Raw genomic sequence first — 26622 nt, forward strand, 5'->3', positions numbered from 1 at the left:
TGCTCTGTGACTCTCCTTGACTTGACCTGGATTTGCATCAACACTAGGGGTTTGTTTTTGCTTTTGTTTTTGTTTTTCCTGTTGGTAACATCTGAAGTGATGAAATCAGTCAAGACCCCTTAAAAGCATTTCTGTTTGTATAAATGAAAATGCAGACATTATATGTGTCCAGTAGCCATCAATTCCATGTCAGCTCTCTTTTTCCATATGCTCCATGGAGACCAAGTACAGAGGCAATGTCTATGTGGGAAAAGCTCATAGGCCACCACATAGCAAAAAAAGTCATTCCAGATTACAAGTTCCAAAAACAGAAAAAAGTAAAGTTTGTGCTGCAATCAGAATAAGCCCTGGGTTTGGGTTAAGAAGTCCCAGTCTCGAATTTCAGCTCTGTCAGCAGATAGGGGATTTGGTGTCTCTTTGAGAGTCAATATCCTCATAGGAAAAAAAAAAATAATATATATATATATATATATACACACACACATATACACACACACACACACACATATATATATACACATATATATATATAGAGAGAGAAATAAAGATAGATAGATATGCCTAAACTGCTTCTGAAAATTATTTTGAGGATCAAATGAAATGATATCTCCATGGGGAAGTATCTATATAACCCAATCTCTACCCGTGTCTACATCTGTCACGTCCATACCTATATCCATTTGCACCTCTCCATATTTATCTGTACTTCTATCTTCATCCATATCTGTAATGTTCAGGGATATACAGCAGTGTTGCACTATATTTATTGGTTCCTCATCTCATCCTACTTTTCTTTCCTTATGAACAATAATGAAGCTGTATTCAGGTTGATCAGAAGAGATAATCTTGGCTAGGAACCCCAAATAGGAGGCTGTGGTCAGTTTCAATTACCAGTTGATTTGAGCAAACGTAAACGGGGAAGCAATGAGACTAAGAAGAAAGGAATTCATCTAAGAAAAAATGCAAGGCAATAACACTATGAATTGCTAATTGGACTTTGGGCTGTGAAACAGTGCACAGGGGGCTGGCGGAGAGCACCTGAGATTATTTAATTGTATTAGATAATCTTGTAAACTTGCAGAAGAACTTGGGCCAATGTAAGACTGTCAGAAGCTGTTAGTTTGGGGTAAGTTTTGTTTTCCAGGGCTGGAAACGATGCATTCCCTTTGTACCCATAGGCTGTGTGGATTTGGAAGCCCACATGGTTGTATTTGTACTCAGGGCTCTATGTATGGCTAGGATTTTGAGAGTATCTCTGTGTATGCCTAGTGTTTCAGACGCTCCTCTATCTATGTGATTGCAGATTATCACAATATGTACTACACATAATTTGAGTGCTTTTCCTTTTAAAGCAAATCCATTTGCTCCCAATCTCCAAATCCGTTTGGCATTTTGTGTTAATAATATCAAAGATTCATGCAGTCAGAGAAACTGTTGCTATTCTTCCCAGAGATTTGTTTTAAGCGTTTGAAGATGAAACGCACCCCATCTTATTATCTACTGTAGCATTTCTGAAGTGACAGCTGCTCCCTCTATGTGGAGAGAATTAGCAGATGGACAGCTATGACTGGCTGGCAATAAATTCAGTGCCTCTAATTTCTGAAAAGGGGTCAGCGCCCAAATAGAGTTTAAAGTCCTGCTTTGTTATTAAGAATAAAATGGTGAGCATTGCTACATTTTCCCCCATTGAAAACTGCAAACTTGAAAAAAATATATTAAATTTTAAATGAAAAAAAAAAAAAAAGAAAACAGCAAACCTACAGAGGGAAAACAACAACAACAACAAAAACCAAACAAACTTCTTCTTGGTTTTAATAGGTTGAAGCTATGTGACCCAACTAGTCTTCGCTTTTTTTTTTTTTAAAGTTTTAACTACAGTCTAGTTTAAGGCCATGCTTTTATGCACTAAAAATGCTAGAAATGGGGTGACCAACCATCTGGTTTGTTCAGGAATGTTACAGTTTTATTTTATTCCTTTTTAAATACTTTTTTTTATTGTTCATTGATTTTTCAGAGGGAGAGAAAGAAAGAGAGAGAGCAGAGGAGGGGCAGAGAGAGAGAGGGAGACACAGAATCCAAAGCAGGCTCCAGGCTCTGAGCTGTCAGCACAGAGCCCGATGCAGGGCTTGAACTCACAAACCGCGAGATCGTGACCTGAGCTGAAGTCAAACACTAAACTGACTGAGCCACCCAGGAGCCCCTAGACCTCATTTTTAAAACAGTTTTAGGTTCACAGCAAAATTGGGTGGAAAGTTCACAGAGTTCCCATATATCCTCCACCTGTGCATAGCGCCCCCTATCTCCAACATCCTCACCCCTCAGAATGGTGTGCTTGTTAAGGTCAATGAATCTACACTGACTCATTATTATCACCCAGAATCCACAGATGACATCAGGATTCACTCTTGGTGTTGGACATTCTACGGGTTGGATGAGTGTATAATGGCATGCATTAACTATATACTATTACACGAATTAGTCTCACTAAAAATCCTCTGTGTTTTTCCTATTCTTCCTTTTATTTTTTTAAATAAATTTTTAATGTTTATTATTTTTTGAGAGAGAGATTGACAGAGTGTGAGCAGGGGAGGGGCAGAGAGAGAGGGAGACACAGAATCTGAAGCAGGCTCCAGGCTCTGAGCTGTCAGCAGAGAGCCCTACGAGGGCTCAAACTCACAAGCCGTGAGATCATGACCCGAGCCGAACTCCCAAGCGCCCCAAGGCATGTTGCAGTTTTAGACTTGAAAATCCAACATCCCAGGAAACCCCTGAGTCCCTGGTAAACCAGAGCAATTGGTGCCCCTCCAGCAAGATCTCAAATTCTAAAAGGTGTTTCAAAGGTACCAGGCCAGAATTTGGCTTGTTTCGCATTGACTTTGAACTTTTTAGGTGAGGCCAGTACCCTCCCGCCAGCCTGCCTGTTTTTACCTCTGACTGCTTTACATATACATATTATGTGCCTGCTCTTTCTAGGCATTAGCAGTCTGTGTCCAGGAAGTCTTAAACCTGTGGGTTTTTGTAGGACATATTTCTTCCCTTGGAAAAAATAAAATACAAAAAAGGCCTCTGATCTCCTGAAAATATGGCCAAGCAAAAGCATCTTGGCTGAAATTATTAAACAGTGAATCAGTAGTGCCAGTCCTGAGAGGTCACTGAACAAGAGCAATGGCACAGAACCCTAAGTGAAGTGTAGCCTCAAAATCTAGACAACCTAAAGGGAAATGATGTCACTAGATTGCATTCTTTTAACATTAATTGCGTATTTATGTATCTGCTAATAACAGGGATTATGACCCTGGCCAGAGACTGGGACACGAGTGACATAACCGAAGCCTTGACAAGCAGACTCTGAACTACCAGGACCCCTAGAACAAAGAAACCATCACAAGTCAGAGAAAGAAAGAAGAAAAGTGAGTCACTTCCTTAAAGAGGATCTATCAAGCTTCAGTCAGACAATAAAATGATACAAAAATTCCCCATCCATCCATGGCTGATAAATGGAGAGATGGGGCCCATCAGACTGAATGAATGATGCCAGGCTTGATAATATTCGTCCCCCCTGGCACAGCAAGCTTTGAAATCTAAAGAGAAGCAGTGTATTTGAAATGTAGCAAGCAACTTCACTATTCAGTGCACATCCTAGGAACAGGAGGCAGCATGGGTGCAGGAGGAGAATATTTATAAAGGTAAAGAGATACATGGAAGCTTCAGGAATAAGACAGAACATCATGGGGTACTATCAGCTGGACACTGCACCCAGAGCTCTCTAAATAAACACCACTTGGATAGAGAAAAGGAGGGAAGAAGGGGAAACAGATGGCAGCTTCGTCTGAAGACCACAGTTGCTGTACAGCTACAGACAATCAGGGTGGCCAAGGCCATGCTAACATGGTCAACGCAGTTTTTTGGTCACACAAAATGCTCAGAGAGTCAATGATCTAGAGAGCAGGGGAACAGAAGAGACCAAACCAGGTGTGCCTCAACACCTCCAACATCCAATGTTATGTCACTAAAGGACTGACCATCCCAGAGCCCAGGTATACGAGCACTTGAAAACTGGTCATCCAGTAAGTTACCCAGAATTGACGCTTGGACCTAGGTCAGTCCAAACCTAAACCAACTTGTCTTTATACTCTTGTTCCTCAAAGTATGGCCACCAACCTGGGAGTTTGTTAGATATGCAGAACCTTGAGTCCCACCCAGGATCTGCATCTTAACAAGATCCCCAGGGAATCTGTATGCACATTTAGGGTGAGAAACAGTGTTTTCTACTATACTTTGAGGAAAGAAAGAAAATTAACACTTACAAAGAAACCATGTACTTTACAAAGGACTGTGTTGCCACCACACTTTCAGAAGCCTAGAACACATGCTATTTAGAACCTCTAGCATCTTGGGATGCCTGGGTGGTTCAGTCGGTGGAGGGTCCAACTTCAGCTCAGGTCATGATCTCATGGTTCGCGAGTTCAAGCCCCGCACCAGGCTCACTGCCGTCAGCACAGAGCTTGCTTCAGATCCTCCTCTGCCCCAGTCTCTCTGTCCCTCTCCTGCTCACACTCGCTCAAAAATAAATAAACATTAAAAAAAAAAAAAATATATATATATATATATATATATATATATATATATATATATATATATAGGGGCGCCTGGGTGGCTCAGTTGAGCGTCTGACTTCAGCTCAGGTCATGATCTCATGATTCGTGGGTTCAAGCCCTGCGTCGAGCTCTGTGCTGACAGCTCAGAGCCTGGAGTCTGTTTCAGATTCTGTGTCTCCCTCTCTCTCTGCCCCTCCCCTGCTCTCGCTCTGTCTCTCTCTCTCCCCCACTCTAAAAAGTAAATAAACATTTTTAAAAAATTTTCAAAGAACGAATGAACGAAAGAACGGAAGGAAGGAAGGAAGGAAGGAAGGAAGGAAGGAAGGAAGGAAGGAAGGAAGGATCTTTAGAACCTCTAGCATCTCACCTGGAGCAACACTGGCTCCAAAAGTCTGGATACACCCCCATCCTCCCTGCCCATCCCATTTGCCCAATTGATGTATCAGTCTCTTACATGTTTTTATTTGAAAACCAATATAGAGTTACTATGAAAATGCATTTTCTCTAGGGTTTGTTTTTTTTTTTTTTTTTTGCCAAGTCTGATTTCATAGTACCTGATTCAAACATCCAATGGAACAATTCAAAAGACAACAAGGTAAGGACATGTTCAGCTGAAATCAGACCAGATTAAGGGGTGGGCCAGCTTGGCAAATAGAACGAGCCCCACAATATCACTTGTCAAAATCAGGAACATATAACCAGTTAATTCACATTTCTACACAGCATTCAATCCCATATACAACTGATTCAATAAAAATAGGTATCACTCCCACTGTTAATACTAAGTTAATACTAGGTTAATACTAAGGTTGAGGTTTTAAAGCTATGTCTTGAGACCAACAACTCTCTGTGACGAACTAGCCAAACACAGAAAAGTCAACAGTAAAACCTTGGGCTGTGCCAGCAGCTCTCAGACCACCCAGCTGACAATCACTTGAAGTCACCCATTCAGACTGGCTACCATTTTGGACCCCATCACCTTTTGGACCACATTACTTAACAGATACGAGTAAGAATAATTTAATTTCTGAGATTATAAATCCATTAATAATCTTGGCAAAAAGTTGTCAGAATGGGAAATTGTAAAAGAAAAAATTTTAAAGCCAAGAACTAATGATTATCTCCTTTAATGTTAAAAAAAGAACAAAGAAATCCTTTGAAAGACACTTCAACACTCATTCCTGACAAAGACAATCAAGAAAATAAGGATTGATGGATGCTGCCTACTTTACAAATCACTGTAAGGTGTAAAGGTATATTCCAAAGACAAAAGTATTGCAGAAAAACATGTTCATTAATTCATAAAATATTTATGGTCACAACATTACTCTTCTCCTGAGGAACTCAGCAGTTAACAGGTCCTACGAGGACCACACAGTCCAGGGATCATCATCAAGTGGCAGCAGAAGGCAGATGCTATGTATACCTTGTTCTGTTCATTTCTGAGCGCCAACCCAGCACAGTGATCAGCATGTGGTAGGCAGCTATCCATCATTAGCCAAGAAATAAACGAAACCCAACCCCTATTTTACTGCTGTCAGAATATTTCTTCTCTGGGCAGCCAATATCTAAATTAAAACTGTGTCTTTTTTTTTTTTTTTTTTTACTGTCAATTCAACAGATTTAATTATGGGATATTGATTTTTCCTATCATCTCTGTCTTGGCAAGGGCTTCTGTACTGCTGCTGTCTGCTTTGGATTAAAAGTCACTGTACTTTCCTTGTTAGGGAGAAACCTTTAATGAAAAAATTCCATGTAAAGCTCAAAGCCATTAACACTGAGAAAAATAAAATATTGTGTTTTTTTAATTTTAATGTTTATTTATTTTTGAGAGAGAGGGAGAGCAATAGACTGTGAACAGGAGGCGGGGGGAGCAGAGAGAGAGGAAGACACAGAATCCAAAGCAGGCTTCAGGCACCCACTGGTCAGCACAGAGCCCGACCCAGGGGCTCAAACTCACTAGCCATGAGATCATGACCTGAGCCAAAGTCAGCCACTTCACTGACTGAGCCACCCAGGCACCCCCCAAAATTTTTTTAAATAAAACTGCAGTGGGAGTTGCATTCTTATCTCAAATGTAGGAGCTGATGAAGAAATTTATAGCTGAGGCCTCCCAAAGAAACTCAAAAATTAGGTTCTTTAGTGGACCATAGGATTAAATAACACCCCAAGCTTCTCTTCCTGAATGGAAAGAATTCATAGCTCTTTCCTTGTTCTCTTTTTCTGTCCCTCAGACACTTATTTCATATTAAGGTCATTTATCCTTATGGACCAGAAAGCAGACCGTGCATTTACATCTCCCCAGTGAGTTCATCGAGCCAAAAGGTATCTCTAGCGAGTAACAACTCCTCCCTTCCCTGCTAAGTAGGAAAGGTAACAAGAAAGGTGATTCTCTGCTTTCTCTAGAGAATGTCAGTGTGTTTAACTCTGGTACATAATAAAATCTAGATGAGTCTCTTGGGGCAAAGAACACAGATGTAAAAAAATAATTTCTGCTCATTGGTCTTTATAGGTTCCTGGACCCAATTCTAACACGGGTGAGTTCTCCCAGACAAAACACAAAACCAGCAAGGTATCTGAGAATTCACCTCAATTCTGATACTACCCAGACATAGCCTCACATCCACAAGGTGAGGGTTGAGTCCTACAAGACTGCCCCCACCCCACTTCAGATGCCAGCCACAAGCCCTGGGCTAATCTGTGCTACCGACCCACTGGCTCCAGCCTGGAGATTCTAATGATCTCCTCCTCAGGGTTCATTAATTTGCTAGTGGTGCTCACAGAATTCAGGAAGCACTTGTGTTTACCAGTTTATTAAAGGATATGATAAGGGATGTGAATTAACACCCAGATGAAGAGAGGCACAGGGTGAGGTATGGAGAAAGAGTGTAGAGCTTCATGTCCTAACCAGTCTCCACCTGTTCACCAACCTGGAGGCTCTGCTAACCCTTCTGGGTCTCTATGGAGGCTTCACCATGCAGTCATGATTGACTAAGTCACTGGTCGTTGGCTGATTCAACTTCCAGCCCCTCTCCCCTCTGCTGAGGTCTGGAGAGAAGACTGAAAGTTTCAGCCCTCATGGTGTATTCTGCTGGCAAGCAGCCCCAGCCCCAGCCCCAGCCCCTGAGTGGGGTGCAAAACGAAATACACTCGTATAGCCCTTATCACAAGAAATTCTCACAGTTGTAGGAGCCAGGAACCCTGGGCAAAAACCAAGCACATCTGACAGACACATTTTGGTCAAATGAATGACCATACATATATTTCTTCTAAATCAAGATACTGCAGGGTGTTTCAGTAGCTAGGAACATTAACCTTATCCCCTAAAAGCAATAGGGTCACCAATACCATCCTGGGTAAAAGAACTATAGAAAATTATCTGGGAGCTCTGGAGTTCCTTTTCCTTGAAGTCCTGGCAGGAGAAAGTGGAGACAGGAATGATAACACTTACAGTGCTGAAGAGAAAGTCAGAAAACAAATTTAATTTTAGTCTTGGCTTTGACACTTGTTACCATGCGATCTCAGGCAAGTTTCTTAATTTTGCTTGGCTCAGAGTCATGTTAAAGGGAAAGAAAAAAAGATTAGGACACATGATCTCTATCCAAGGTGATTTTCTTCTTTAAAAATGCATAATTCTAGAAAAGAATTTCAAAAGAAAAGAGAAAGAAATGCAGAGATACACAGGGGAGAGGAGGACCAGGAGGTGGGCTAAACAGCTTTATTTTTCAAAACACAGATTCATAGGAAGAAAAATTGTCCATGATTTATCACCTCCTACCTGAATTGCAGCCATGGCCTCCCCACTGTTTTTCTCATCTCCTACCTCTCATAACGTTTCTCTCCCAATTTGATATAATTCCAAAATGATATCCAAATTCTTTCAATGGTCTTCCATTACCTAAAAAGAGGATGTGTGAACCACTTTGGCTGGCACTCAGCTCACTAATCCAACCTAACCTCCTTTTACCACCCAACAAAAACCCCAGTGCAACAGGCAAGCCAGATTTCCTCCTTGTTCCCAGAACAGTTTGGGCTCGCCAACCCATTAAATCCTCTCAACTGCTCATGGAACCATGTCTGAAATCTGATTATTTTCTTCTCTTTCTTTTTCTTAATCGACCATCTTTCAGAGAAGTTCCCAAGCCTGCCCCTTCTAGGAGACTTTCTTTGACTACTTCAATCCATAGCAATTTCTCCAGCCTCTGAAATCTCTTAGGAAAACAAAATGGTGAAAATGTGTGCATCTAGTCACCAAAGTCAGACTGTGCGTTCAAATCCAGTTCTACCACTAACTCCACTAAATGTAAGACTCCTCAATATCAGATGAGAAATAATCCTGCCTCTCAGTGTCTACATAAGGGTAATATCAGTATCTAATTTACAGGATTGTGTTCCTTTTGCTTCTTAGAATTAAGTAACATAACACATGGAAGGCACTTAGCAAAACGGTTAGTACATAATTCGTGATCAATAAATGTTTGGGTTTTTTTAAAGCAATTCTTCACAGAAATCATGTTTGCATCATCATCAAATACTGTCCTGAGCTCTCAGTTATGTAAACTACACATTTAGATTATAAATCATTGGAGGAAAAATGAATTTTGTATGTTTATTGAATCCGCTGCAATTCTTGCCATCACGCCCTACATTTAATGACTCTCAATAACCACTTGTTATATAAAAGTTTAGAGATAAATTAAACCATCAATATAGGATAATTTTCCTTTTTTGATACTTAAAGCAAAGCATAAGAGAAAAATTAAAATAAGAAAGGAAAAACAAAACTGCAGTTCTTACTTCATCCTCAAAACAGCATCCATTTCCTTCCCCAAAGAGACTGTAGCACAGCAGGTGTCTGTAACTATCCTTACTCACATATTTCCGGCAAGAATTTGAACCCAGGTCTTTCATCAAATTGAAAATAGGTGGCCTGGAGGAAGTATAGAAATTTCGTTACCCAAAACACAATCTTCTAGTATCTTCTTTTTCCTCCTTGGTTACCCTCATTCTTCCTTGACATACTCCATACCGTTTTCTTGCGGAAAAGGTTTTGTTTTGGCTTAAATCTTAAACACTTCCTCTGCAGCCCATTTACATTCTTCATCTGAATCTCTCTCTCCCTCTCTCTCTCCCTCTCTCTCTCTCAGTTCCAGAATGTTAAAAAAAAAAAAAAAGGCAAAGGAACTATTTATCGGTCTTCATAGACCAAGAAGGAGTACGGACAACCTTCTCTCTATTCTAGTAACTGGCTCCCCGATTTCTTTGGTTGTTCTAACCAAAACCAAATACCTTGTAGTCACCTTCAATCTTCAATGCCTCCTTATTTCACATCCCTAATCCCATTCACTATCCCATGCTGTGCCTTCAAAATATATACAGAAACCAACTACAACTCACCACTCTCACTACCATCCTGCCCAAACCACAATCATCTCTTACCTACACCACTGCAAAACCTTCTGATTTTTTACCACACCAGCCCCTTTCCTCATCGTTTATTCTGCATAAAACAGCCTGAGACCCTTGTGATTTCTCTGCTTGAAACCTTCCAGTGACTTCCTAGAAGGCCTACTCCATACAACACCCTCCAGTGACTTCCAATCTCATTCTGAATGATATCCACCCTAGAAGGCCTACTCTTACCTTTCACTGTGTTCTCCCTTCCCAGGGCTCACTTCACTCAATCCACACTAATTTCTTTGTGCTCCAGGCACACTTCACCCTCAGGGCATATGTGTTTACTGTTCCATCTATCTGACAGTCTCTTTTCCCAGATATCCAGGGCTTTTTCTCTCATATTTGTGCATAAATGTCATCTTATTAGAGATAATCTTCCCCTTACCGCACCCAACCCTGTTACTCTCTATTCTCTTATTTATATTATTTTTCTTCATTGCACTTAACATTATCTGCCATTCTAGTATGTAGCCACCTGTAGTTTAGTTTGTGTTCTATCTTTCCACTAGAGTACGGGTTCAGTGACGACACGGACCCTCCCTGTTCTTGCTCAACCACTGTATCCTCAGCACCAAGAACAATTGCTGCTACGTGGTAGGCACTTTATCAATAGATATTCAATGAACAAAAGAATGAATAAATGAATGAATGAATGGCCAAATGAATGAATTCTCCTTTATCTAGTTCTTGAGAAACATATTTGTTTGGTCTGAGTATATTTAACTTTCAGAATGGGTATGACTGAGTATGGATGTCATATTAATGTTTCCTCTCTGAAATCTCAGATCCCTATCTTTTTACTGATGAAGAAGTAAGTTCAATCCTTTTCAATGGCTTAGTTCCCTCAACACTACTGGATACTTTAGCTTATTTCCACTAAGACCCATAATAAAATCAAACATATTTACCATTAGTCATCTGGTTCCATTATTTTATTCAGAAAGTCATCTCAGTAATATATAAAATCAAACCATCCTTCTAGCTAGCTCTTATGGACTGGGGAAAAAAAGTGATCTTTGATCTATTGTGTATTTTAAACTAAAATATACACTTCAATCTAAACATATTTAATATAACTTTCACATCTCTTTATCAGAGAGAATAATTGTCAACGTTGTATTTCACAGGAAAATTTTCTATAAGAAAATACCTGCTCTTCTCCTCCCTCACTCCTCCTCCAAAGTGAGAAAAACCTCAAAAAAAAAAAGGGGGGGGGAATAAAATGTACACATTTATTCATTCAATGCCAGTCCTTTTAGCCTAAGACAAGAAGATATCCTTTGATACTATTGTCCTACCTCCCTCTCCCCGGGATACAGACTGGGTAACCACAATTATCAGGAAGGTGTTGTTTTCTCCTTTCACTTTGTCATCTGCTCTAAATTTACATTTCACTGGTCTCTGACAAGGATAGTGCAGCAGATGGCTAGTGAAATCTAATTAGTGATGGCTTACAAGTTGTGTCAAGACTCCTCAATAAGGTTGTTTTGTTGAAAAGCCACTGCCTGCGTGTTAGTTCTGTTCCCTGATTATTGGCAAAAGGAATCAGAAGTACCGGTCTTTATTTTACCTAGTTCAGAGCTTGCCAAGGGGAAACAACCTTTTTCCCCAAGGGCATTTGTCAAAAAAAAAAAAAAAATGAGCAGAGGCAATTGTTGAAGGTCATAGCTATCTGAGGTAGTGGAGAGCAGTTAGGCAAATGATGGACTAACCACAAAATTTAAAACTAAAAGCTGGGGAAAGAAATGTTTATAGGGGGATTTTAAAAGCTCTCACCCTTTGCTTGGAATATAAATGGTTAGGATTGTATGCATGCCTAGATCTCTGTGCATGCTTATATGCATGCTCCAGAAAAGACCTGAGAAGGCCCTGGGTCTCACCTATCACCAAGTATGAAGCTCTGCACAAGCAGGAAGTGAAGACTAAGGCAGAGCTGCAAATGCCCAGACCGAGTGGTGTTGAAGGCATGCCCCCTCAGGACCACATGCTCTGAGGAGAGGCTATGGGACTTAGTAGTTCAAGGCACCTAACAAAATCACTACCTAATAATTAAATTTATCATGAAGCTAGCCAAGTAGAAGCTTCAGTGGTCACACATGACAAACATTATAGACTTTATAGATTTAGTTTAACAAAGTTATTAAACAAACAACAAACCCCAGTAGAGAGGAAGGACCTAGTTTATAGAATTGCAACATTATGCTATTGAAAACTTCTAGCTTTCAGCCAAAAAATTATGAGACATGCCATTTATATACATACATATATATATATATATATATATATATATATATATGCAGTAAATAGAAACTATCCATGTAGAAGCCCAGATATTGGACTTACTGACAAAGATTTAAATCAGGATTGTAAATATATTCAAAGAACTAAAGAAGACCAGGTCTGAAAAACTAAATAAAAATTATGAAAATCACGCCTCCATAAAGATATTATCAATAAAGAGATAGAAATTATACAAAAGAACCAAGTAGAAGTTTTAGACTCAAAAAGCATTATAAATGACAAATTCACTAAAGGTGCTCAACAGAAGATCTGAGCAGACAAAAGAAATATCCAATGAACTTGAAAATTCATGCAGTTGAGATTATTCAGTCTCAGGAACAGAAAGGAAAAGAAAAATTAATGAACAGTCTCAGACACCATTAGGGCACTCACGAGTACACCAACATGCACTTAATGGGAGTCCCCGAAAGAGAAGAAAGAGAAAGACAAAGAAACAGAAAGAATAGTTGAATAAATAATGACCCAAAACTTCCTAAATTTAATGGAAAGCATTAGTCTACACATCCAAGAAAGTCATCAAACCCCAGGATAGATAACTCAAAGTGTGCAACTAGATACCTCATAACCAAAACATTACAAGATGAAAGAAAGAAAGAAAGAAAGAAAGAAAGAAAGAAAGAAAGAAAGAAAGAAAGAAAGAAACAATAGAGAAGTAACCAATCCTATATGAGAGATCTACAATGAGATTAAAAACTGATTTCTCATCAGAAACACTGGAGACAAGAAGGCCATAAGATAACACACTCAAAGTACTGAAAGAATAAGACTGCCACCCAAGAATCATGTCTAGCAAAACAATCCTTTAGAAAATGAAGGAGAGGGGGTGACAGGTGGCTCAGTCAGTTAAGTGTGCAGACTCTTGATTTTGGCTCAGGTCATGATCTCAAGGTTCCTGAGTTTGGGCCTGTGTTGTGCTGACAAGTGCTGAGCCTGCTTGGAATTCTCTCTCTCTCCCTCTTTCTCTGCCCTTCCCCTGCTTGCTCTCTGTCCCTCTTTGTCAAAATAAATAAATAAACTGAAAAATTGAAGGAGAAATTAAGAAAATTCCAGATAAACAAAAACAGAGAATTCATTGCCAACTGATCTGTCCTACAAAAACTTCTAAAGGAAGACTTTCAGGCTAAAATGAAAGCAGATTAGATAGTAATGAGAATATGCGTGAAAAAAATAAAAGCACTGATAAAGGTAACGATGAAGGTAAATATAAAAGACAGTATGAATGTATTTTTATTGTAACTTTTTTTCTCCTATCTTATTTAAAAATCAACTGCATAAGTAATAGTTGTGAACTGTGTTGATGAGCATACAATGTATAAAGATGTGATCTGTATGATAGCACAAAGGAAGAGGAAATGAAGCTATATAAGAACACATTTTTGTATGTTATTGTAATTAAGTTTGTATTAATCTGAACTAAATTGTTATAAATGAGCATATTAATTATAATATCCAGGGAAAATTCTTAGAAAAGAATTTTTAAAAATTATAAAAACAATGACAGATTAGTTTAAGTATCATACTAGTATCATACTAGATAATATTTGTGGAACACAAAATGTGGCAGGAATGAGAGGACAACAAAAAAGACACAGAAATATAGGAAACAAATATCAAAATGGCAGAAATATATCCTCCCTGATCATTAATTACATTAAACATGGATTGATTAAATCATTCAATCTAAAGATAGAGATGAAGAGAATGGACGTTTTAAAAAATAAGTGTTAGAGCTATATAAGCTGTCAGTAAGATATATACTTTATATTCAAAGGCACAATGGATTAAAAGTAAAAGGATGTTAAAAAATATACCATACAAACAGCAATTATAAGAGATCCTGAGTGGTTATACTACTGTCAGACAAAATAGATTTTAAGTCAAAACCAGTTCAAAGAGGGAAAAAAAAAAAAGGTTATTAAGAAATTGTAAAGACTCTGGGGCGCCTGGGTGACTCAGTCGGTTACGCGTCCGACTTCAGCTCAGGTCACGATCTCACAGTCCGTGAGTTCGAGCCCCGCGTCGGGCTCTGGGCTGATAGCTCGGAGCCTGGAGCCTGCTTCCGATTCTGTGTCTCCCTCTCTCTCTGCCCCTTCCCCGTTCATGCTCTGTCTCTCTCTGTCTCAAAAATAAATAAACGTTAAAAAAAAATTGAAATTGTAAAGACTCGATTCATCAAGAAGATATAACAACTGCTAACATATATGTACCACTAGCAGAGTATCACAATATATGAGTAGAAACTGCCAGAAACAACGTGAGAAATAGGACAACTCAGCCATAACAGTTGGAGATTTCAATTCCTCCCTTTCAGTAATTAATAGCACAACTCTACAGAAGATAAACAAGAAAAGATAAGGCTTGCCTAACACTATAAACCAATTAGACTAACACAACTATTGAACACTTGGTCCCACAACAGCAAAATGTACATTCTTCCCCAGTGCACATGGAGTGCACTTCAAGATGGGTCACATGATAGGCCATAAAGCAACCTTATCTTAACAACAGCAGCTAGCCCCTCAAGATCCTGGAAACTTTGCTTTCAAATTCCTTAGAGACTTATGTTACCCCTAATTCCCACTAACTAAAAGTATTATAAATGTAAAAGATTTAAATAACACAAGGTATGTTCTGTGACCCAAAGCAAATGAAATTAGAAATCAATAAGGAAGAGAAGCTAGAGAAATTCACAAATGTGTGGAAATTAAACAAGGCACTACTAAATAATCAATGGGTCAAAGCAGAAATCACAAGGGAAATTAGAAAAAATCTGAGAACAATGCATAGAAAGCACAATGTATCAAAAGCATGAGACAAAGCAAAAGCGTGCTTAGAGGTAAATATATAGTTACAAGTGCCTATATTAAAAAAGGAGAAAGACCTCAAATCAATAATCTAACTTCCATTTGAAGAAACTAGAAAAAAAGCGGAATTAAACCCAAACCAAGCAGAAGGAAGGAAAAAATAAAAATTAAAACAGTAGTCAATGAGACAAAGACTAGGAAACAATAGAGAACTCAATGAAGGAAAAATTGGTTCTTGGAAAATGTATAAACTTTAAGCTAAACTGACAAAAAAGAGAAAAGGTGTAGATTATTAAAATAAGGAATGAGAGAACATTATTATTAACCTGATAGATATTAAAAGGTTTAAAAGAAAATACCATTAACAACTCTACACCAACAAATTAGAAAATCTAAAGGAAATGGATATATGAGAAAGACACAACCTACCTAATCAGATTCAAAGAGAAATAGAGAATCTGAACATAACAGTAATAAATGAAGAAATTTAATTAATAGTAAAAAAAGTTTCCGGAAAATAAAGCCCAGGATCATATGGCTTCACTGCTAAATGCTACTCAACTTTTTAAAGATTAAAATCAATTTTTCACAAACTCTTTCAAAACATAAGAGAAGAAAAAACACTTCCCAACTCCTTCTAGAAATCTGGTATTACCCTGATACCAAAACCAAAGATATCACAGAAAAGAGAACTGAAGATCAATATCCTCTATAAATGTAGATCGAAATATCCTCCACAAAATAACTGTCAAACCAAATTCAACAATATATAAAAATGATTATACATGTTGTTCACAAGCAAGTGGGATTTATTCTAGATTTGGAAAGTTTGTTCAACATGAAAATCAATGCATGTTGAAAATCAATCAATGTAATACATCATATTAATAGAATAAAGGACAAAAACACACATTATCATCTCAGCACATGCAGGAAGCCATTTTACAAAATCCAATACCTTTTCATGATAGAAAAGACTAAGAAATAAACTAAGAATAGAAAGGAAATTCTTCAACCTAACAAGGGTTATCTGTGACAAACCCACAGCTGTCATTATACTTCATGGGGAAAGGTTGAAAGCTTTTCCCTAAGAAATGGAATAAATCAAGAATGTTTGCTCTCACCACATGCCCTCAACATCATACTGGCAATTCTAGTCAGAAAGAATTAAGCAAGAAAATGAAATAAAAAGCATCATAGTGGAAAGCAAGAATTAAAACTATCCTGATTGGCAGGTGTCATAATGTCGTATATAGAAAATTCTCAAGAATCTACAAAAAAAATTAGAGCTAATAAATATATTTAGCAAGAATGCAGAATGCAAAATCAAAATGCAAACATCAACTATGTTTCCGTATATTAGCAATGAACACCCTGAAAATAAAATTAAAAAATAATTCCATTTATAATGGCATCAAAAAGCAGAAATACTTAGGAATCAGTGTAACCTAGGAAATGCAAGACTTGTACACTTAAAACTACAAAAAAGTATTGAAATTAAAGGACACTAAATAAATGGAAAGATATCCCTGTTCATAAATTTGAAGACTTAATTTGTTAAAATGGTGGTACTTCCCAGACTGATCCAAAAATTCAACACCATCTCTATCAAAATTTCAGTGTTTTTTTTTCAAAATTTGACAACCTGATCTTAATATTTATATGGCAATACATGGGACAAAGAATAGAATAAACAATCTTGAAAAAGAAGACCAAAGTTGAAGAACTCATATTGTCCAATTTTAAAATCTTCTACAAAGATGCAGTTATTGAGATAGTATGGAACTGACATAAAGATAGGCATATAGCAGAATGGAAACAGAACTGAGGGTCCAGAGATAAACCTACATTTTTGGTCAGTTGATTTATAACAAGGGTGTCAAGACAATTGAATAAGGAAAGAATAGTGCAAGGAAAACTGAACACCCACATGTAAAAGAATAAATTTGGACCTCAAATCATACACAAAAATTAACTGAATAAATCATAGCCGTAAATATTAGGAGTGAAATTATAAAATCCCTAGAAAGAAACACAGGATTACATCTTTGTGACCTTAGACTAAGCAATGGTTTCATAGATATGGCACCAAAAGCAAAAGTGACAAAAGAAAATAGTAGATAATTAGATTTCATCAAAGTTAAAAACTCTTGGGCATCAAAGGACACCATCAAGGAAGTGAAAGACAACCCACAGAATGGGAGAAAACAATTATAAATCACATATATCATAAGACAAATAACCCAATTAAAATCTGGACAAATTATTTGAATAGGCGTTTCTCCAAAAAGACATATAAATGACCAATAAGCACAGGGAAAAATAGTCAAAATCATTAGTCATTATGTAAATACACAACAAAACCACCATATCATTTCACACCAACTAGAATGGCTAAAAATAAAACAGAAAATGTTACAGAATGTGGATACATTGAAACTCTTACACATTCTAGTGGAATACAAAATGGTGCAGCTATTTTGGAGTACTTTTGCAATGTCTTAAAATAACAAAGACAGAGTACCCATGTGACCCAGTAGTTCCACTCCTAGGTATATATCCAAGGGAACTGAAAAAGTGTGTCCACATAAAATCTCATGCGTGGATGTTCCTAGCAGCATTATTCAGAGCAACCAAAAAAGTGGAAATAAGCCAAATGTCTATCAACTGACGAATGGATAAACAATGTGGTATATCCATTCAAGGGAATATTAAGCCATAAAGAAGTAAAGTTCTAAAACACACAACATGGATGAACTTTGAAAACACTATGCTAAGTGAAAGAAGCCAGATATAAAGAACCACATATTATTATGATACTATTTTTATAAAATGTCCAGAAGAGGCAAATTCATAGAGACAAAATACATTAGTGATTTTCAGGGACTGTGGGGAGAAGAGAATGGGAGTGACTACTAATAGGTACAGTGTTTGTACTGGGGCGATGAAAATGTACTGGAATAAGATAGTGGTAATGGTTTTGCTGCTTAGTGAACATATTAAAAACCCAAAAGCCCACTTTGGGGCATCTGGGTGGTTCAGTCGTTTCAGTGTCCGGCTCTTGATTTTGGCTCAGGTCACAATATCACAGTTTGTGAGTTCGAGGCCCTTGTCAGGTTCTGCACATCACAGAGCCTGTTTGGGATTCTCCCTCTTTGCCCCTCTCCCACTCTCACTCTCTCTGTCTCTCTCAAAATAAATAAGTAAACTTATTGCTTATATATTGTATATATATTGCTTGATCAATATATACACACCTATTTACATACTGAAACTTGGAATAACCTGTCCTCAATTTCTTTTTTTTTTATAGCTCAAGCTCTTATTTATTAATAATCTATTTGGAAATGAAATGTAGAAGAGCCTTAGGAATAATGTTAGCAATTCTGAAGCTATTCAGCTGGCTTTCCAAAATTTCTCACATATATGAAATCATAGCAATGATACATTAAAATACATCTAACATACTGAATATACTTATGTTAGTAACTATATTCATTCTGTATATCTTGATTCCACTCATTCATTAAGGGTCTTGTTTAAATTACATCAGCTTTTTTGACTCATCCTCAACTTTCTTGCCCAATGTGTGAATCTCCAGCTTTCATTTTGAGGTCAGTCACAAGATGCTGGTAAATTCTCTGAAAAGTAATGATCATCAGTAAGCCATGAGACAAAGACAAAGCTTCCCTCCACAAACCTATGCAGCATGAAAGGAATTTCCATCAGCTGGCACCATAAAGCTCTTAAGTCCCACCTATATGATGGATGTTTATCTGTCTGTTCTTTAGAAGAAGAAAATAGTGCACCAACGGTCCATTTTGTCTGACAAGTCAGCATGGCACAGACCCTACAATTATTCTGCTTTTTCACAGCTAACATAAAAGTAGCTCAGAGTGGAGACTGATAACCAAGGGAGCCGCACCTGAAAAGCTGCTACGCATTAATAGATGACACCCTTGATGGTATGATATGATGTTAATTAATTTGAGCTTTCTCCAATTGAGTAGTCCCTTATTCCCTTCCATTTACATAACAATGGAATGTTGCTGCTGCAAGTTTGAAACTTGGGTTTCCCAGCTGCTAACCAGGTCACTACTTTTACTGAACACCTTGTGGACAGTTTAAGATGGCAGAATGATTTATTTACCACTTTAGCTTCCTTTAATGCATTTTAAAATGCACACCTCCTGCTAGCTAAATAGAAACTCAAAACTCATTCTATGGGGCACTTGGCTGACTCAGTCAGTAGAGCATGCAACTCTTGATCTTGGGGACATGAGTTTGAGCCCCACATAAGGAACAGAGTTTACTTTAAAACAAAAAACAAAAACAAAAACAAACAAAAAAACACAACTCATTCTACGAAACTAGTTGAGAACTGTAAATACCAGTTAGTGGAGGTAGCAGTCTAGATTTATTCCACAATGAATAAATGTATTCAATGCACATTCCCTCTTTTCGCTCTGAATCAGCACTCTTTAATGTTCTTACAGTCACTCTTGCTCTGGGACCTTTTCTTCAATTTTGAAAACATTCCCTTGTGTAATCTGAGCTTCCCTGCTTCCATTTCACTTTGTTCAAAGTGCCTAGTCACAGACGCTAACTGTTCTCAAACCTATACCATTCCTCCCTCCTGGAAACACAGCCCAGCCAAAATCCCCAGCCCACCATTTTCTTCTGAGGTAGAATAGATAATATTCAAAATTAACAATGGCAACTCTTTCTATTCTAGACAGAAATGATCATTAATCCTTTTGCTGACTTTTGTTGATTGTCAGCTCTTGAGTGGGCAAGATATCTAGGATACTTATAATTGTGTCTAGCCATTTTTACTAAACGGTCACTTTGTTTTGTATGTATGAAGAGAATAAACAGAGGTTCCTTGACCCTTTGCTTCTCTTAGTTTTACAGAAAATAACATTAAAGAAGGGGATATTCTTTTCTTTTCCCAAATTGGTGATAATTATCCCCACCAGTATCTTCTATTTTTTGAAAGAATACACAAAAACAAAATAAAATATACTTTGCAATTCTCTAATTTTGCAGGGATGTATGAGGATTAAAATATATATATATATATATTTGGGGGGATCATATGGGTGGCTCAGTCAGTTGAGCGTCTAACTCTCAATTTTGGCTCAGGTCACAATCTTGTAGTTCATGGGATCGAGCCCCACATCATCTCCACGCTGACAGTGTGGAACCTGCTTGGGATTCTCTTTCTCCCTCTCTCTTTACCTCTTTCTCAATAAATAAATAAACATTTAATAAAATATATGAGAACACAAACATCTTACACAATAAGAGAATGATACAAAATAATATTGTTATTTTATCATTACTTGAAGTTTTTATCTCCTCACAATGCCAGTTACCAAACTCAATGATCAATCAGATCACGTGGCAAATCTGGGAGAAAAATTTGGGAACCCAGTGAACATCTGGCTGAAATTTCTCGCCAAAGGGTGAAAAACACTCTGGTTATAGCTGAAGGTTTCTGTGCTAATTATGACTCTAAATTATTCAGTTTTGTTGAAGAGGCATTTATGAAGCACCCTTTGCACCAAGCACTGTGATTGCAACTAAAGATACATGAGCGCAAAAGTGCCTTGAACATAATCCCAACTAGTTCACAGTCTGGTTACTGAGACCTGCCAACCACAAACTGTAAATATGTGAAGGAGATATAACAGGGATAGAGAAGCAATTAATTCTGAATCAGGGGTCAATTATAAAGAGGGAAGCATACCAGCCATTTATAATTATAAGTTAATGTGATATGTCTCCCTGGGATATTTCTAATTATGAAATGAAGGACTCTATCTTCAGTTAATAGAATTTCCAATGTCTGTAAAATCTTAATGGAAAGGATTTTTATTTTAAACACTGAAGATTGAATACATGCACTCAACCATTATATCTCTAGGAACCCCCCTCCAAAATTACTGTAAAATATTTTAATAATATTCATAAATCTTCAAACACACAGAAAATAGAGGAGATGACAACAGACAAGAAATATCTAAATATTGAGAGACTGAAAGCAGATGGTCTAGTGCTATGTGATTTAGCGGATCAGAGATCCCTCAAATTTATACACCAAAAGGATGCAAGCCAATTTCCAAGAGTAAGAGATCAGAAAATGGGTGCAACTGGTGTCTCTGGCTATGAGACATACAGAAAATTTCCAAACACAGTTTGGATTGAAATTGAAATTGAATTGAAATTGACTGAAAGTCTGTATGAAAAGCAATCAGACCCTCAGGTCCCATCCTCCAAATTATAAGACTAAGCAACCTTTCCTCCCCCTTCATGTCTGAGAGCTGAAGATTTATTCTCAAGTGATGGAACCATACAGATGCAGGGATATCAGGGACAGATGGGAGAAGGGTGAGACGCCATATTGAAAACAGGAGGACACCCTACAGCAAAAATTGAAAGAAATGTTCTTGAAAACTATCAGAGAGAAAAGACAAATTCCTTTCAAATAAATGTCAGTTACATTGTGTGTCGATGTAACATTATTAGTAATAAATAACTGAAAACAACAGAGAAAAAAATTCAAAGTGCTGACTGTCCAGCTTGACAATTCTTAACTGTCAACTGGGAATTTTATGTCAGGATGAAGTATCACTCAAGTGAAGATGGACTAAGGATATTTTCAGATAGAAAATAAAGTTCAGAGTTTACTTCTTATAAATCAGTACTGAAAAAACTACTAAAGGATGTACTTTAGAAAGAAGCAAAAACAACACACAGAGAATGAGATGCAATTGGGTAAACTTGTGTAACTGCAGAATAGAAGATAATTGACTTTGCTTCCAGTAAGTGAAATTTAAGTTAAAAACATCAAAGAAGGTGAGAAACAGTGTTTAATGACTGGTTGAGTTTGTTAAAGTCCTCATCTCATTTGGGAAAGTATAGAGATATTGTATAACTTTAGCTAATTTATGGAACTTAATTAACTTTATTTTTTTTTTCCAATTCTCATTTATTTTTGGCTCTTGGGGCGATGTCATCCTTTCAATACCAAAAAAAAAAAAAAAAAGGCAAGTTCAACACAAAGTAGAAATTTGAAGTATAAGACAGAACAAAACCAAGGGTGGGCAGGGAGAAGGAAATAGCAAAAGGAAGATATGAGATGTTGCCAAAGGATGAAGGGTCTCCTTGTACCCTCTCTGGAGGAATGACTCAAATATTTAGGTGACAATACACACCTTTCCATAAATACACAAGAGGGCTGGGTTTTTGTTAAGAAAAGGTGGGCATGGGAGAGCCTTTCTGGGAGCCTTAGGGCAAGGCTAGTCTCTCCTCCCTCTCTTGGCCTCCTTTTCCAACCAGGGGAAAAGGACAGAATCCAGCATGTGCAGGAGGTGAAGTAGGAGAGAAAGGAATCCCCTAGACAGAGTGGGGAAGACCCCTGAAAAGGAAACAGCCCGAGAGAGAGCTTGGAAGGAGACTAAAAATGGACATGATACTGTTATCACCTCCCCTGAAGCTGAGAAAGGAAAAGGGAAATACCTGAAAATTAGGACTTCAATAGCCTGGATCCCCCTCTCCAAAACTGCTCTAGAATGGAAAAGCCTATATCTTTTTCTTACAGGTACCTCCACTTGCTATGAAGTAGCTTGCTTTCCTTTCCCCTGGACGACCACATGGATTAGGATGGTGCCCATGTATCCAGTTTTCAGTATATGGTTCCAAATGGGATCTGATGAGACCCAGCTTCTTGGAGAATTATCTTAAAAACAAAGGGAAATATGACCTGGACAGATGGAAGAAATGGGTACCAAAAAGAAATACAGGGTTACCTGGAAGGGTAGAAATCTAGGCTTCCCAGAGTGGAAGAGAGGAGACATTTAATAAACAATAAATACTTAAGGAGTGCTTACTATGTGCCAGGCACTGTCCTAGGAACCTCCCGTCCACCTTCCAAAAAAGGAAAAGAAAATAAGACAGAGGCAGAAAATGCAAACTCTGAGGGACAGGAAAAGGGCAGTTGAGGAAGAAGGCTGAGGGACCTGAGAAGCCTGAGGTGATGGTGCTCTGCTTTAGGCCTCCTCTCCTTCTGTGATGGCATCCTGGTACTGGTGGCACTAGGAGACAAAGTCATTCCTGCTGGTCCCAGCTGCAGTGAACTCCATCTGGTCCACACCCTCACCTGAGTACCAGTAGAGGAAGGTCTTGTGCCAAAACATGGCCATGAGCTGGCAGCCATCATGTTCTTGGCATCAAAGACCTGCTGGGTGAGTTTGGACACAGTGAAGGCCCCACACCACTGGCTTCCGTGGCTGGTCAAAGGAGCAAAGCCAAGCCTTAAGAGGTAGAGACACAGGAAGGGCACCAACTTGACAGCTGGTTTGTGGAGGCCAACATTGAGCTGACCAGGAAAGTGGAGGCTATTGGTGACACTGTTCACAGTGGCTGAGACCAGGTGGTTCTGGTCCCACAGTGGGTGTGGTCAGCTTGATGGTGTGAAAGCAGATTTCCTAAAGGGCTCGGTTGTCAATTCAGTGGGTCTCACCCACATTCTCTACCATCTGACAGTCAGAGAGGGTGGTGTTTTAGGGCTCAGCCAAAGCACCCAACACTTTGGTGAGGGTACCACCCTGAAGGTGTTGGTGATGCAGTCTTGCTGATAAGCAAGGTGCCCACCCCGTAACTTGTGCCCCCACCTAGCGAGTGGGTCCACTTGTCCCTTCTGTAGAATGGCCCTTTGTCCAGTTGTTGCCTGCCCCAAACCAACCAGAAACAAAGTTGTCTGGTCTCCACATCTGGTCAAAAGGACCTGAGTGACCAGAGTCCATAGTCCTGGGTTCTAGATCCACCAAGGTAGCATGAGGAACATATCTGTCACCTGTGGCTTCATTGTGGTACACACAGACATTTTTCAGCTGCAGGTCACTGTAGGTAGGTTCCAGGGGGATCAATGCCATACTCCTCACTAATTACCTCTCAGAACTTGGCACCGACCTGGTTGCCAACTGACCAGTCTGGATGAGCACGATTTCCCTCAGAGTTAAAATTTACTTTATTTTATTTTTGCTCACCTCAAGGTGTGTACGGGACAAGAAAATGATATGGAATTTTTTTTCTATGTTGCTAATGGCAGGCTAGCAGTATGAGACATGTCCTAGAGGCTACAGCACTGAAGTCTGAATGCAGGGACAGGAAGGTTCTGAGAGTAGAACTTAATTAACTTTAAAGATTTATTTTTAAAATGTATTAATGTTCCATGCTTCTGAAATACTGTCAATGTTTTACTTCTTGTATGCCAGTTACATGAATGTTCATTTTGTGATAAATTCATTTTTGTTGTGTACAATTTTATGTATGCATATTATACTTCAATATATTTTAATTAAGGGAAAGTAAAAAAAAAAAATAATTAAAATATTAGTAGCTTCCAACCTGGGAGAGGAGAAAAATAAAAGAATTTTTTTAAACTCTATAAGCCCACAGAGGTAGAAATGGGGTTAAAAAAAAGTAAGCAAAAAAAAAAAAAAATTACATATATGTGTGTGTGTGTGTGTTAAATAAATAGCAAGAAACATGATGAAATAAATTAATCCAAATTAGTCAGGGCTACTTAAATAAAATTAAGTAATCTTTTAAAAGATACTACTATTTATTGGATTTTCTATAAACAGCCAAACATCTCAGCTATATAATATTGTTTCATGCTTATTTATTTATTTTGAGAGAGACAGAACACAAGAGCATGAGTGGAGAAGGGTAGAGAACAAGTTAGAATTCCCAGCAGGCTCCATGCTGTCAGGGCAGAACCCGACACGGGGCTCGATCTCATGAAGCCATCAGATTGTGACCTGAGCCAAAATCTAGAGTTGGACACTTAACTGACTGAGCCACCCAGGCACACCATCAGATATATAATATTTAGAAAAGGAATATTTAAATTACCCCAATTTTCTTTGGGTAAAAAAAAAGATTCACTTGATATATTTTTATCTGACCTAGTCATTCTAGTATTGATGGGAAATTGAGTTTAGGGCAAAAACATGGGACAATACAAAATAGTTCCAAGGACAAATAATAATATTGGGATATTTTTAATAAACTTCCTTTAGAAATTGATAAATCAAATAGAAAAAAATAAAAGAAAAAGATAAAAATTCAAACAGTGCAATTGAAAAGCTTGGTCTTAAATAATTCTGCCTCCATCAGAGAATATATTAAGCATGCATAAAAATTTGTCAGGTAGTGGGGCACCTGGGTGGCTCAGTCAGTTAAGCATCCAACTCTTGGGGCACCTGGGTGGCTCAGTCGGTTGGGCGTCCAACTTCAGCTCAGGCGACAATCTCCGGTCCGTGAGTTCGAGCCCCGAGTCGGGCTCTGAGCTTATGGCTCAGAGCCTGGAGCCTGCTTCCGATTCTGTGTCTCCCTCTCTCTCTGCCCCTACCCCGTTCATGCTCTGTCTCTCTCTATCTCAAAAATAAATAAAACGTTAAAAAAAAAATAAAAAAAAAAAGCATCCAACTCTTGATTTCAACTCATGTCATGATCTCACGTTTTCATGAGTTTGAGCCACACATCACTCTGTGAGCATTGACTGCACAGAGCCTGCTTGGGATTCTTCCTCTCTCCTTCTCTCTCTGCCCCTCCACTGCTCGTGCTCTCTGTGTCTCTCTCAAAAATTAAAAAAATAAAAAAATAATTAAAAATTTTGTTAGGTACCATATATGTCATAAAGAAGATTCAGTAAACATTGAAGAACTATTCCCATATTGTCCATGTTCCCTGATCACATTCCAATTGAATTTGAAACCAAGCATTACTACAAAGTTTATAAGAGTAATTATTTTAATATTTTCTTAATGTTTATTTTTGAGACAGAGAGAGACAGAGTGTGAGTGGGGGAGAGGCAGAGAAAGAGGGCGACACAGAATCTGAAACAGGTTCCAGGCTGTGAGCTGTCAGCACAGAACCTGATGGGGGATTGAACCCAAGAACCACTAGATCGTGACCTGAGCTGAAGTTGGATGCTTATCTGGCTGAGCCACCCAGGCACCCCAAGAGAAATTATTTTAATAATAATAACCACCTCTACCACCACTGTCAGACACCTGAAAATATAATCCAATCGATCCATGGGTTTAAAGAAATAATGTTGGAAATTATAAAATAGGTAGAAATATAAGAAAATAATCCTCAAATTTATATTATAAAATTATTTTTTTAAAAACAAGGTAGAGTTAAAATAAAATGAATTTGTTCAAATCAAGAATCAAAGAGGAAAAAATAGAGTAAATCCAAAGAAAGAAGATGAATCAAATACACAAGCACACAAAAAAAAAAGGTAATAAAAAGGAAAAGAGAAATGATCAGCAAACACAAAATAAGATAGAGAAATATGACTAATAAGTAAACCTCTAATAATTACTACTACATGAAAAAATTATTCACAGAAAAATCATTAATCAGTATAAAGGGAGATAAAG

At 38.1% G+C, this 26622-nt stretch overlaps 1 protein-coding gene and 1 pseudogene across 4 annotated transcripts in view; both read right to left on the bottom strand.

Annotated features, from left to right (window-relative positions):
• The window catches only part of AGBL1 (AGBL carboxypeptidase 1), a 938649-nt gene that overhangs the window by 361689 nt on the left and 550338 nt on the right, over positions 1–26622 (bottom strand). The window lies entirely within an intron of this gene.
• Positions 22275–25382, bottom strand: LOC128315863 (tubulin beta chain-like; annotated as a pseudogene).

This window comes from Acinonyx jubatus, chromosome B3 (assembly GCF_027475565.1).
Source record: "Acinonyx jubatus isolate Ajub_Pintada_27869175 chromosome B3, VMU_Ajub_asm_v1.0, whole genome shotgun sequence".
Classification (NCBI taxonomy): Eukaryota; Metazoa; Chordata; class Mammalia; order Carnivora; family Felidae; genus Acinonyx; species Acinonyx jubatus.